The following is a 12,093-nucleotide window of genomic DNA, read 5'->3' on the forward strand; positions in this document are numbered from 1 at the left end:
GTATCCTGATGTGATCTATAAACCCCATATACCTTTGGGGAGCAGTCAAGTTAAGTAAACAAAACTTACTGGTTTTCAGTGGATGGTACATGCGCTCTGAAGTACAGCACTTAGCTTTTGAGATAAGGTGTTTTGACTCAGTTCTCTCTAATTGCATTATTCCCTACAATTCCAAGAACAATTTTCTTGCGAGCTGGGAGTGCCTTGGGCAGCTGCCTTTGCCTTGGTGGCCTGTTTGCAAGGGAGGGGTTGTTGAGCAGTTTTTGTTTGCTCTCTCCCCAGGCTATGGGAAGCCAAGCAAAGGGAGAGTGGGGCTTGTTTGGCTTTTGCTTACATTTCATGAGCGCATGAGAAATTTTTCTCTCTTTCCCCATATGGCCAGCTAGGAGAGGAAAACAACAATAGGGCTGATTGTGGTCTAGTGCAAGTAGAGGCAATATTAAATGATATCAAAAGGTTATTGCCTTGCGAGTTGCATACCAGTTGAGAAACACCAAAAAGCAAAAGTTGCCAATTGGCCTTTTCTTTTTTCTGGCTCCTGTTAGATGCAGTGGACCTACAGCCTCTACTGAACACACGACACGATTTTGAGTAGAAGTATCTTTGGGAGAGGATTGCAGGTGGCTCTTTCTCTGTTACTGTTAGGTGGGAGGCTGTATAACTGTTAAGTCTCTCTTGGGCTCAGGATTAGACTTTTAGGCACCTACTGCAAGGTTGTGCTTTGGAAATGGCAGCATTTGAAATGGCAGCCAGGTCCAGGACTTGCTGGAAAGGTGACCAAGGTGCCAGAGAGTCTGGGGGCAGGAGCTGGCTGAGCTTCTCAATGAATCATCTTAAACACCTGTCTCCCTCAGTAGCTGCAGGTCCAGGGGAAGTATGGTTCATTTTGGAAACACCTTGCTTTGTTGTTTTATGTTTCCTTCAGAATTAGTAGTTCACAAGAAACTACTTGAAATGTTGTGGTACGGATCAAAAAATAGTCATTTAGTTACACTCCCATGCAATTGCAGCCATTGTATCTGCGTTAAAGTGCCTGAAATGATCCCTTCCAAACTGAAACAACTAAAATACAACTTGTAAAAAAATGTGGTTTTCTACTGTGTCAGATGCAGCTATCCCAAGTTATCTGCCTTTTCACCATCGTGATTCCTGTGCATCATGAGAAAATGCTCCATTAACAGCTCTGCTAACCCAGTCATAACACCGGGAGATTCAGGGTCGAAGATTAGGTTAAAAGTTCGTGAGGTTTGTCGGATTGCTTATATCAATCTCTGGGCTTTAGACAGACTGTATTCTTAGCAACAGTGAACCTGAACGCACTGTAAGAAGAAATGTGTCAAGAAAAATGGGGTGGTTAAAAGGAAAAGGCTGGGAAGTAGCGACTAACCCTGCCCATAACCCCATTTGTCATAACAAGTTAACATTTGGGGGACATGTACAAAGCTGCTGTCACTGCCTCTGAGGTACAACGTGGCAGCTATTATTTTATTTTTATTATTAGACAGTGCAGAGAGAGACTTCACAACAGCTCAGGACAATAATAACATCTGCAGCTCATAACACCCCTCCCCTCGGCGGGTGTGCCGAGGAATCTGTCACAGCGGCAGGGGACAGCAGTGCCGTGTCCCCCAGTGCCAGCGGAAGCTGTGATTTAGCACTTGATGCTGGTGGTGCTTCATCCTGGTGGGTGGCAGAATGTGTCTCAAGTGGTGTAACGAGGGTACATTCCTGCATGGGCTGGCTTTTGCTGGCCTGTGCCATACAAGTGTGGGCCGTCCAAGCGGCGTTTGGGAACCCTCCGGGGCCTTGCGCTGAAATCGGTGTGTGCTCTCAGGACGTCTTCATGGCTCGCCATGCATCAGACCTAGCTGGTGGTCTGAGTTGCATGCAGAGATAAATTACAGAAAGGTAGAGAAGGGAAGGGAGTGTGAAGAGCACCAGGGCAGTGCTATGTGAATTAGCAGCATGCAGTTTATTGTGGAGGCTGATAAAATAATGTACAGTCATAAGAACAGTAGTCCACAGACAAATCAAGTGTGGCATGAATGCTTTTCTTAACTCATTACATTTTGCTGACCCATCTCAGTTCAGATCTTTGCTATTTTATTTACAAATGGAATTTACACAGAAAGTGTCTTTTGGAGTACTGTCAGTTTTGTGAAACTTGATTCAGTTTTTACTGTTTTTTACCATGGTTCTATGTTCAATGTGTTACTTTGACTGCAACACTGTTACTTTAAATTAAAATCTCTAAAGGTAAAGAATAGTGCAAGAATAATCAGTGAGTAATCTGCCAAACATTACAAGAATTAGCCTATAAAGCAGTGAGGTTTCTGTATCTAAGGTCTTTCCTAGTCTTATCTTCTGATGATAATGAGCCAGGGCTGGAGATGAGAATTTAGAACAGACAAGCATCAGCTGTGCTCACGTGTAATTTTGGTGTCAGCCATCTCTGTCCTGACTGCAGACTGCACGAGGTTTTCTTTGCTATGTTTGGTAAGAAAAAAAAAATCCAGTACTTACAGGCAAATTTCCATGTTATAAGATCACAGTTGCTGGGTCTTATGAGATGTAGCAATGATCACAAGGTATTTCGACAAGCTTTCTTCATGCATTTCTCATGTCGTTTCTGGCTTTGCAGTTAATCATAAAAAAAGGCATTGATCCTGTATGAAGTTGATGAGCTAAGAAGTAAAGCTATGGATAAGATTTTATCTTTGCATATTTTTGTTACTGATAAAATGAATTAAATACAAGAATTGCTTAACAGATGTATAAATTGTAATTGTGCCAATGACTTTCAGGCTGTAGCTTGAGGAATTTATCATTCAGATTTCTGAGTTCATAACTTCACCTCAGGCAACCAGCGGAAAGCCAAGTCTTAGCTAAAAAGGTCAAGAGTTGCTTTTCAAAGGGAGGTAAGAAAATTAGGAGACAGTGCACAAGCCTTTTGGGCACTTTCATCATTTTTGGCTTTTTCAGGATTTTGATTGAAATGCAGTGGAATGTCTCACAAAATGTAAGTAAATAGACTACCTTTTAAAATTGGGGGTTGCCCTGAAACTTACCTGTTTTGTCAGGAATTCTTATAAACACTGAAGAGGTGATTGTGAACATGTTGTAGAAAGAAATGAGGTAAAAATATGTCAGGTGTAACTTTAAGTGTTCCTAGCGTTCTGAAGGATTGATTATTTTCAGAAATGCCTTTGATTCAATAATTGCTTGATTAAAAAAATATTCCCTTCCTATGGGGTGGGTATAAATTTAAAGTTTCAGTACCGTACCAAAGTTAATGGAGTTGTCTCTACTGGAACCCAGGCTGTGCTGCTTTTATAAGAAGTGGACCAGTAGCTCGTAAGTGACGAGGCGGCCTGAGCCATGTATTTTTCATGCTGTCTTCACTCTGTCTGGGTCACTTCTGCTTCAGGTAGTTTGTTTGCCTGATGGTGGTACTGAAATAGCACAGTACCAAGAAAGGCAAGTAGTGGTAACCTGTGAAGCTGACGAAGGCTGCGTGTGAGCCCACAGCAGGAGATTTAAGGGCTGGTCAGGGCTGGAGCATTCGGTATGGCTGGGGGGACTTGGACAGTTTTGTGTTTTTACAGAGATGTTCCTGGAGGCTTTCCCTCTGTTGGAAACTAAGGATGCCTTTGTTCTGCATTTACCCTACAGATTTCATAGGTGCTACCACTGTACATAGCACCAACACGTTGGCAAGTTTTCCTCAGCCAAACTTCACTCAGAAGTTACTGTGAGGAGGATACGTGGGGGCTGAGCATGATTCCCCTAGAAATTAATGCAAAGAGGGAAGTCTTTTGTGTTGAAGTACTTGTTCTTCAGACTTTATTGTGCTAAGAGTAAAACCGCTTGCTCTTTTACTAGGAAAAGGTGGCTGTTTGATGCCGGCTTTGTCCAAAACCGCACCATACTGCGGCCGTGCCCGTTGTTAATGGGGCAGAAATGTACCAGTACGGGCAGCAGGGGAGCCCTGCGTTGGGCAGCGGCGGTGCCCGCCCGCCCAACGGCCCCTTGCCCCCGGCCGTCGCTCCCTCGCGCGGCCGCCACCCGTGCAGGCGACCGGGGGGCGGGCTCCTGCGCCGATCGGCCAATAGGAGAGCGGCGGGCGGGAGGAGAGGTGCAGGTTGTAGCCAATAGGGGCTCGAGAAGCTGAGGGCGCGCGGCGGTAACGGTCACTCGTGGAGTGGTGCCTGAGGCGGCAGGGGACCGCCGCCATGTTAGGGGGCGGCTCGGGCAGGCCGGCAGCTGGGCGTTGCGGAGCCGTGAGGGGACCTTGGGCTGCGCCTCGCCTGAGGCAGCGGGTGAGCTCTGCTGGTGCGCCAGCGCTGCGGCGGTGGGTACCAGGCGCCGCGAGCGGTACTGTGCGCAGGTCCAGTGTTGGGTCAACCCTGCTTCGATACGCTGTGTTTGTGAACAGTCACGTGCATTGCGTTGTTGTTTTTTTTTTAAAAAAAAAAATAAAAAATTTTTGTGTGTTTCGGCCTGAAACAGCTGGATCGGACCTAATGTACAAACAGCCACTGTGCTGCAAGCTTAGGGACTCTCAAATCATGAGTGGCAACAGGAGTAACATAAGAATGTCCATTTCTGCAGCAATCTAGTTTAGTACCAGTTCTCAGTGCCAGCCATGTGCTAGGAAGGAGTGAAATGAAAACCTGGTAAACAGATAATGCAATGTGGTAACCGCATCCAAGCGAGCACAACCAACGCACCACATCTAATCTGGTATCTTCTAGGTTGAGATTTGCATCACTAAGTCAACATGTCTGCATCTGTTTTAGCTATTCCAGATGCCTTTATATGGATGAAGCGTATTTGGGCACCGTTTATTGTTCACTAGAAAAGAGCCAGGGAAGTTGTTTTGTTTTGTAAGCCTAAAAAATGTATGCTTCCTTCCAAACTCAGTTCACACATACCATGGGTGAGCCTCACTGGTCAATGAAGTGCCTGAGAGGAAAATGCTAGATTGATCCTGGCATTGGCCAGACATTTGCTCTTTACTATTTTTTTCGTTTTTAGTAGAAAATCCAAGAGGTCTCTGATTCACTTATTTTTAAGGCCTTTTGAATATATCTTTCATCTGAAAATACTTTTATTAATGAAACAACACACTACTAATGTATCTTAATAATGCTAATAAAAGTATAAAATGTTTTTAATAGAAATAATGATGTTCTGAGCTGAACAGTACCTCATTTATTTGATATGAAAACAAAATCAACTGAATTCTGATGGTGGGTAATTATAGCTTTAAATGGGAAAATATTTTTTTTAAGTCTGACTCAGTAGGGATTTTTATAAGCATTCACCATTACATATTTAGATTATAAAATCAGGATCTTATTTTGCTAATCAGCCTCAAAGTAGCTAGTAACAGGATCTGCTTGTTTTGTTTCCATGGTGTTGTCAATGCTATGAAGAAATAAACTTCGAGTTTGTGGCAAAACTGGCTTGCAAACGTATAGGGAAAAAAATGAGTAAGACAGTGGCATTTTTATATAAGTGTTTTATGCAGAAAAAAATGTTGTTTCAGGTGTTCTTTTTCCTCAAGTTCTGTAAAAATAAGGGCTTGTTTTTATTTTTCAGAACTTTGTAGCACAACCTTGAAATAGAACTACTTACAATGTGTACCTACATACTAATATATATGTGTTGACAATAAGTCAACAAGTATTGTAAATACATTCTTCATGCATTTGTTTATAGATGACAGGGTAAAGAAGATTAGCTTTTTAATGTTAAATTTCTATTTGCTTCTATGTGAAGCTTCATGGTGAGAAGGCATGCAAACCATTTCAGCTTCTATGTGATCGAAGTCTGAAGACATGTAAAAAGGAATACCAAGTTAGCATTTTCTTAGCTCTTTGAAGATATTTTGAAATACCTGTGTTTGAATTGCAGATTTTGAAAATAGCTTTTCAATTGCATCTTACAATGTAACACAAAAGGAAAAAAAACAACCTTGTTGAAATAGTGTTAAATTGGACATACAGCTATTTGGAATTCCATGTGTCATTCTGCTGTCTCTGAGAAGTCCCACACCAGAGATCCTGCAGAAAACTGATGTTTCAAAAATAAATCATTTTTCAGAAAAACATCCCAAAAGTGAAATAAATTGGCATTGTTCACACCAGGAAAACAGCTTCCTCATACCCTCCTCTCTTTGTATCAACAAAGTAATTCATCACTAGACAAAGTTTTTAAAGCTGTGGGTTATTTATGAAGGAGGATTCCAATGGTATAGTTGGGCATACTCATTTGAACTGTGATGCACCTATCCTCCAGACTGATAAATCAGAGAAGTCACTGGGGGTGGAGACTTAGCGAAAAACAAGTGTCTCAAATATATATTAAGGAAAAAGATTAGCTATGCTAACATATGTTAGAGTCTCTTGATGTCCAAAGTGCTGTTGGCATTACAGAAAATGAAAAACCAGTGACATCATTTACAGCTGAGGCTAAGGGAGGTTATCTTTGAATTTATGGGAAGGCTGGTATCGTGACCTATGCAAAAAATATTTTTGGAATTATATAATGCTAACTCAGCCATACAAATGCCCTATAAAAAGTCAAATTTGGAAGTAAACACAGGTTTTGATAATACTAACATAGTTGTATTTAGAGTGGTCTTTGAGGTTGACTCACTGGGAACTGATTTTGCAGGCAGCATTATTAGTGTTGAGTATCATGTGGCTATTCATTTCATTACTGTATGCGTTTAAAATCTGATGCAGATGCAAAAATCATTAAAACTTTTGGAATTATGAATAATGGTTTCAGTCTCTCAATGCGGACAAATTTAATATCTGCCACTGTTTTAAGTGGGAATACTGCCAGTGGAGGTGTAGTTTTATGAGAGAAGTTTGGTTTAATAATCAACATTTTTCCTTGCTTTATGGAGGAGACAGTTCTTTGTGTACATGGTTCCATCTTCCTCTCCTGTGTAGAAATATTGCTGGGCAGTGTTGTTTTCGGCATGTGCTTTTTGTGAAGGATTTGTCAGTGTTTGGAAGGCTGCTCTTCACTAGTAATTAATGTATTATTATTACTGGAAGAATCTCTAAAATATTTCTGTTGTGCAATTTACCCACTAGAATTTAGTACTAGAATTTACCCACTGCATACTGTATGTGGTGCATGCTGATTTATATGGTGTTTATTGTACCAGCTACAACTTAGGACAGGATGCCGCGTAATTATTTGAGGATAGTGACATGAGGTCTTTTTTGCATGCTTTCCTGAAGGAAGATGACTTTTCAAGGGTCGTAGCTAAAATGCTGTTACGCGGGCTGAGAGCTGTGAACCTCATTTTGGCTACTTTTGTACATCAGTGAGTTTTTGGACCAGTTTAATGCTTTCTTATTGCATGAAACTGGGGCTGGGAAACCATTTAAAGTTGTGAAACATTTGAGCTTCACTGAGGAATACAAGTTTTTACTTCCAATTGAGCAGTCATCTTGCACAGAAAGAGACACTGGATTAAGTTTCGTTTTAATATAGGTAGTTTAGGGACATCCTCTGGGGTTTCAATTTTTTCCGCCATTTTAGTTTTTGTTTCAAAATTGTTGTCATAAAATCTGAACAAAAAGGCAGAGGCTTGTTTGCAGTATTTTATCTCGGTGTCTGGAGAATGTTCTTTGTTTTGTTCTGCAATTGCAATCCTGAATGAGTCCTGAATGTATTCTGTCATACCTCTTCCATATGTCCAAGTGAGTTTACATTTGTGTGTGTGTTTTACAATGCTGTTATATCTAATACAGAATACTACTTTGTCTTCACAGCTGGAGCTACAAGCAAATCGTGAACCTCAGCAAAGGTCCCTTGACCCAAACATTTTCTCTGCTGTGTCGTGAGAATGAACAGTACGTCAATTAGCAGTTAAAGACAGGTACTGTTCTCATGCCTTTCTGCACTTCTGTTTAAGGTATCGTTATGTGCAAGACTGTAGTGAATGTAAATTATCCGTTTCTGAATGCAAATTCTGAAGCAGCTTTGTGATGGGGTAGAGTTCTCTTGGACTTCCACTTCCCATGAGCTCCCTAAAGAGCAGAAGGGCTTTTCAATTCAAAATCCTGGAGCAACTTAAAAAGGAGAGAATAAAGTGACTAAGGCAAAACACATGAAGACACGATAAATCCTGTATGTTATTGTAGTGTAGGTTTCAGTTCGGTTCAGGCTTCAGCTTGGTTTCAGGCTTGGTTTCCGTAATGCCTGGGTTTGGCACTCTCCAGCCTGTTGGATGCTCTGGTGACCACTTGTGCAAGGTGGTGGTGCCTGTCAGCAACTCGCTGCTCTGTGTGGGCTCTGGCTGAACTGCAGGGCCCCTTTTGGAGCTCCTCTCCTTGTGCCTTGTCCCACCCCACAGCCTGGAGGATGCACACCTCCAGGGAAGGCTTAGTTGCTTCCCCTTTCCAGAGGATACATCCTGATGTGGCGGCATCTTTTTCTAACTTAATAAATAAAGTAGATTCTGTATATTGCAGCCTCCACTGTTACTGCTCAGTTAGCCATACTGTTTATTAGAATGAACTACAGCCAGAACAAGCCTGAGTGAAACTGGTAAAATGTTAAACCAAATGCATGACATTGGTATTTTAATCGAGGCAGAGAAGTGTGAGACAGTCACCATTTGTTAATTTTGGTGTTTTTCTGTAACAGCCTGATTTCTTGTAAGAAAAGGCTTTCCTTACACAGTTACCATTCCAAGTACCTGACTAGCCATGATAGGCACCAAATGATCTTGACAAGATCTTTTCAATCACCAGTGGTAGAATTTGAACTGTAGATAATCATAAAAAAAATTATTTTTTTTTCTGGTCAGTTTCTTTGCAGTGTATTTTATGTGACAGACCAATCTGGTTTTAAAGTAATTCTCAAGTCTTCTGCCTGCACTGAGTTTTCCAGCTAAAAGTGAGGTTCTGCTTTCTCTCTCTGAAGTGTGAAGGAGTATAAAATACTGCTGGCCTTTTTGGTTTGTTTGCACCCTGCTCTTAATTGCTTTACTTATTGCCTCTTAGAGGTATGTGTGAAACTTGTCTGCCTTTTGATCTTAAACAGCTACAAAAGTACTATGTTAAAGGTCTTCATCATTTAAAATTCCCTCTGCTCTGTTTTCTTTGTAGCCGTTCCTCAATTGTTCCTAATCATTGCTATGAAAAACTCTTTCCCTTGTCTCTTTGTTTCACGAAATGCAAAACAGATAGCTTTCTCATGACTTTAGCAGCTAAAGAATGTCATTTAACTGGTGAACAAGGTTGACTCTTTATGCCATCCATGTTGATACTACTCCACAGCCATCAGGACTGCAGGATTTTGCAGTTGTTGACATGTCAGGGAGTGCAACCAGCTTTTCAGTACTATTAATGCAGACTCGGTATGTGCGTTGTGACAGATATATCTTCCACTGCACTTTTTTCCTCTCTCTGCCTCCACCTGCTTTCTTTTCCGAGGAGCTTTGTAAGAAGCCTTGGTGGCTGCATTCTTATGCTTTGCTTGTACTAAAGGAACTACTTGACTTACCACAGTATTTTCAAATCCTTTGTATTGTCCTTTCTTGAACAAGTTGAGACTTTCTGCACTATTCGCTCTGCCTTTTCTTTGCCAAAAGTCAAAGGCCAATTTCAGCCAAACTTGAAAGAGCACTTTTTTTTTGTTTTTCCTTTTTAAAGTGGATGGCCTGGGGATAGAAACCCAAAGGAATGCTTCCTGCTGCACAGCAGCAGTTTATATTGGTACATACTGCAGGCAATGGCTCTTCTACTGATACAATGGAAGAAAATAAAAAAGTTTGTAGAAATGGTAAAAAAACTAATTCACATTGAGTGAGAAGCTGTATAAGGTGAATTCTGAAAGTTGCTTTTTTCCTTAATGTGAAATGAAGTGATTATTGGTACAAAAAAATTCAGCAGCTCATTGGTGGTATTTTTTAGTCCAGCTGAGGACTTTTTGTGAGAGCAAAGGAAACCTATATCCTGATTGTCTGAGTGTGTGTCGCTGTGCTGTTTGGCTGTTCTGTTGACCAGGCTGTGAGGTCAGCACTTCCCTCAGCACTTGGGTGCTTGATGCACTTAAGAGAGGCCACAGCAGCTTCCGGGTGCAGCACCTGGGTCACTGCTAATGATGGAGCCGGTAGCAGCATGTAGTCACATTGCTGGCTGGACGTCCCACTTCCCAGGTGAGACACTAATACTAAGGCTTACAATTACTACAGTCACTTACAACTTGAGCTTTAACTTTGTTACCAAATCCTGCTTACAGCTGCTACCCATATTAGCAATGTGGTCTATTTCAGAGATGGGTAAAGTGACCTGACAAAGCCATTTTTGCAGAAACAAGGTTGCTTTTTAAAATTTATTTAATGCAGAAAAAAATCCACCAGGATTTATGAAGGTTAAGCAGTATAGAACATATCTTTGAATCTACTTTGAGGTGTTTCAAAATTAAACCTTCAGAATGGTTTGCATCAGACCTACTTCAGTGACTTAAGAAATAATTTGACCCAATTGTCCATGCATTTTTATCAACTGTTTTAGATGCATATCAGGTGTTTGATAAACAAAACATTGGTTTTGTTTTCTGCTGTTAAAACTCAATTTATGTATTTATTTTTTTGTTTCAGAAAGAATCGTGTCCTAGGACATGTCCAATGTGGAAGAGCCTCCCTGAGCAGAATGGTCTCTGGCACTCATCTCATTGTCACCAGAAGCTTGCTTTGGAAGAGCTACAACCATGTGAAGCTGCGCCTTGTTCAGGAGCAAGGTAAGTGACCTGCAGGCACTTAAGAAATAACGTAAGATTTTATAATAGGCCATAAATAAACTGTCTGACAAACATGCACTAGTGCAAGCAAGCTGCAAGATTAGAGAATTATTGCTTGAGGAAATCTTTTCTATGTGATCTGTTCACTCTGAATAGAAGCATTGCTGCATTGTATTAGCGTGAAACCTGACTGTAGGTTTCCACTTCAACTTTCTTTGCCAATAGCATCCTGACTGTTATAACCCTGCCTTCCTTAAAGCCACATACAAAGGTAAAAAAGTATAAGGAATTGCACTGTTATTTGATCATAGAGTTGCTTGTGTAGTCATTCTGAATAGTTTCAGCATGCAGACAGAAGTTGCTTCTGCCATTTAAATGTGAATACAGCTAGAAGTCATCCTTCCAATTTCATGTGCAGTAGTCACTACCTGTGAAAACAACGTTTTCTTTCCCTTTTGCAAGGCAGCAGCACCAGCAGTTGGTATAAACATGGCGTGCTGAAAACTAACACTGTTTTCTCAAGTTTTTCGGATGAGAATTTGTGTGGTTTCATAATATTTAATAGCTGTGCATTTCGAAGTTGAACCGTGGTATATTTAGTTGCATTATCAATAACTGTTTTAAGATCTATTTAAGAGAAAGTGTGATGTGACAACTTACCAAGCTGGCCTTCCCAGGGTTGACACTTAAACACACTAAAAATTCCTTATTGCTACTCTCCTCACAGGCCAGCATCACACATTTTGAGTAACGTGTGTTTCTTTCTTTGAGGTTTCACTGCTAGAAGAAAGCTCAAATGTGCAGTAGAGTTACAAGAGTTTCCTCCAGCTTGCAGAGACATTCCCAGTGCAGGAGGAGATGAGTTTACTGCAGGTGTAAGGTATGTTTTGTTCTCAGTATAGAGCAATACAGCACAAATGTGAATACTCAGTGTTATGGCTAATGGACAAATTTCATTTACATTAAAGGTTTTAAGTTTTGGGGAACTTTTTTTCCCTAGAAATAATGCAGTTTGTGTAGTGAACAGAATACTTTGCCTTTTAACTTAAGCACTTCTCCTGAGCTTTTGCTATTACCTCATAGCAAAAACAAAAAAATAAAAGATGAGTATTTCAGGAGTCTTGCATGCACTGTAAGGTATGCAATAGTAGGATGTTTGCTAATTCTGAAACAAACATTTTCAGAAATCTAGATGCATTTCTGCTTCCATTTTTTTTCTGCCTTTACCCAAGCTGTGAAAAACCTTAAACATGAAGTTGAGACAGCACAAACTGTAGTAACAGCATTTATTACAGATAAGTTGTTTTTCCCACAAAA

Source organism: Anas acuta, chromosome 1 (genome assembly GCF_963932015.1).
Source record: "Anas acuta chromosome 1, bAnaAcu1.1, whole genome shotgun sequence".
Classification (NCBI taxonomy): Eukaryota; Metazoa; Chordata; class Aves; order Anseriformes; family Anatidae; genus Anas; species Anas acuta.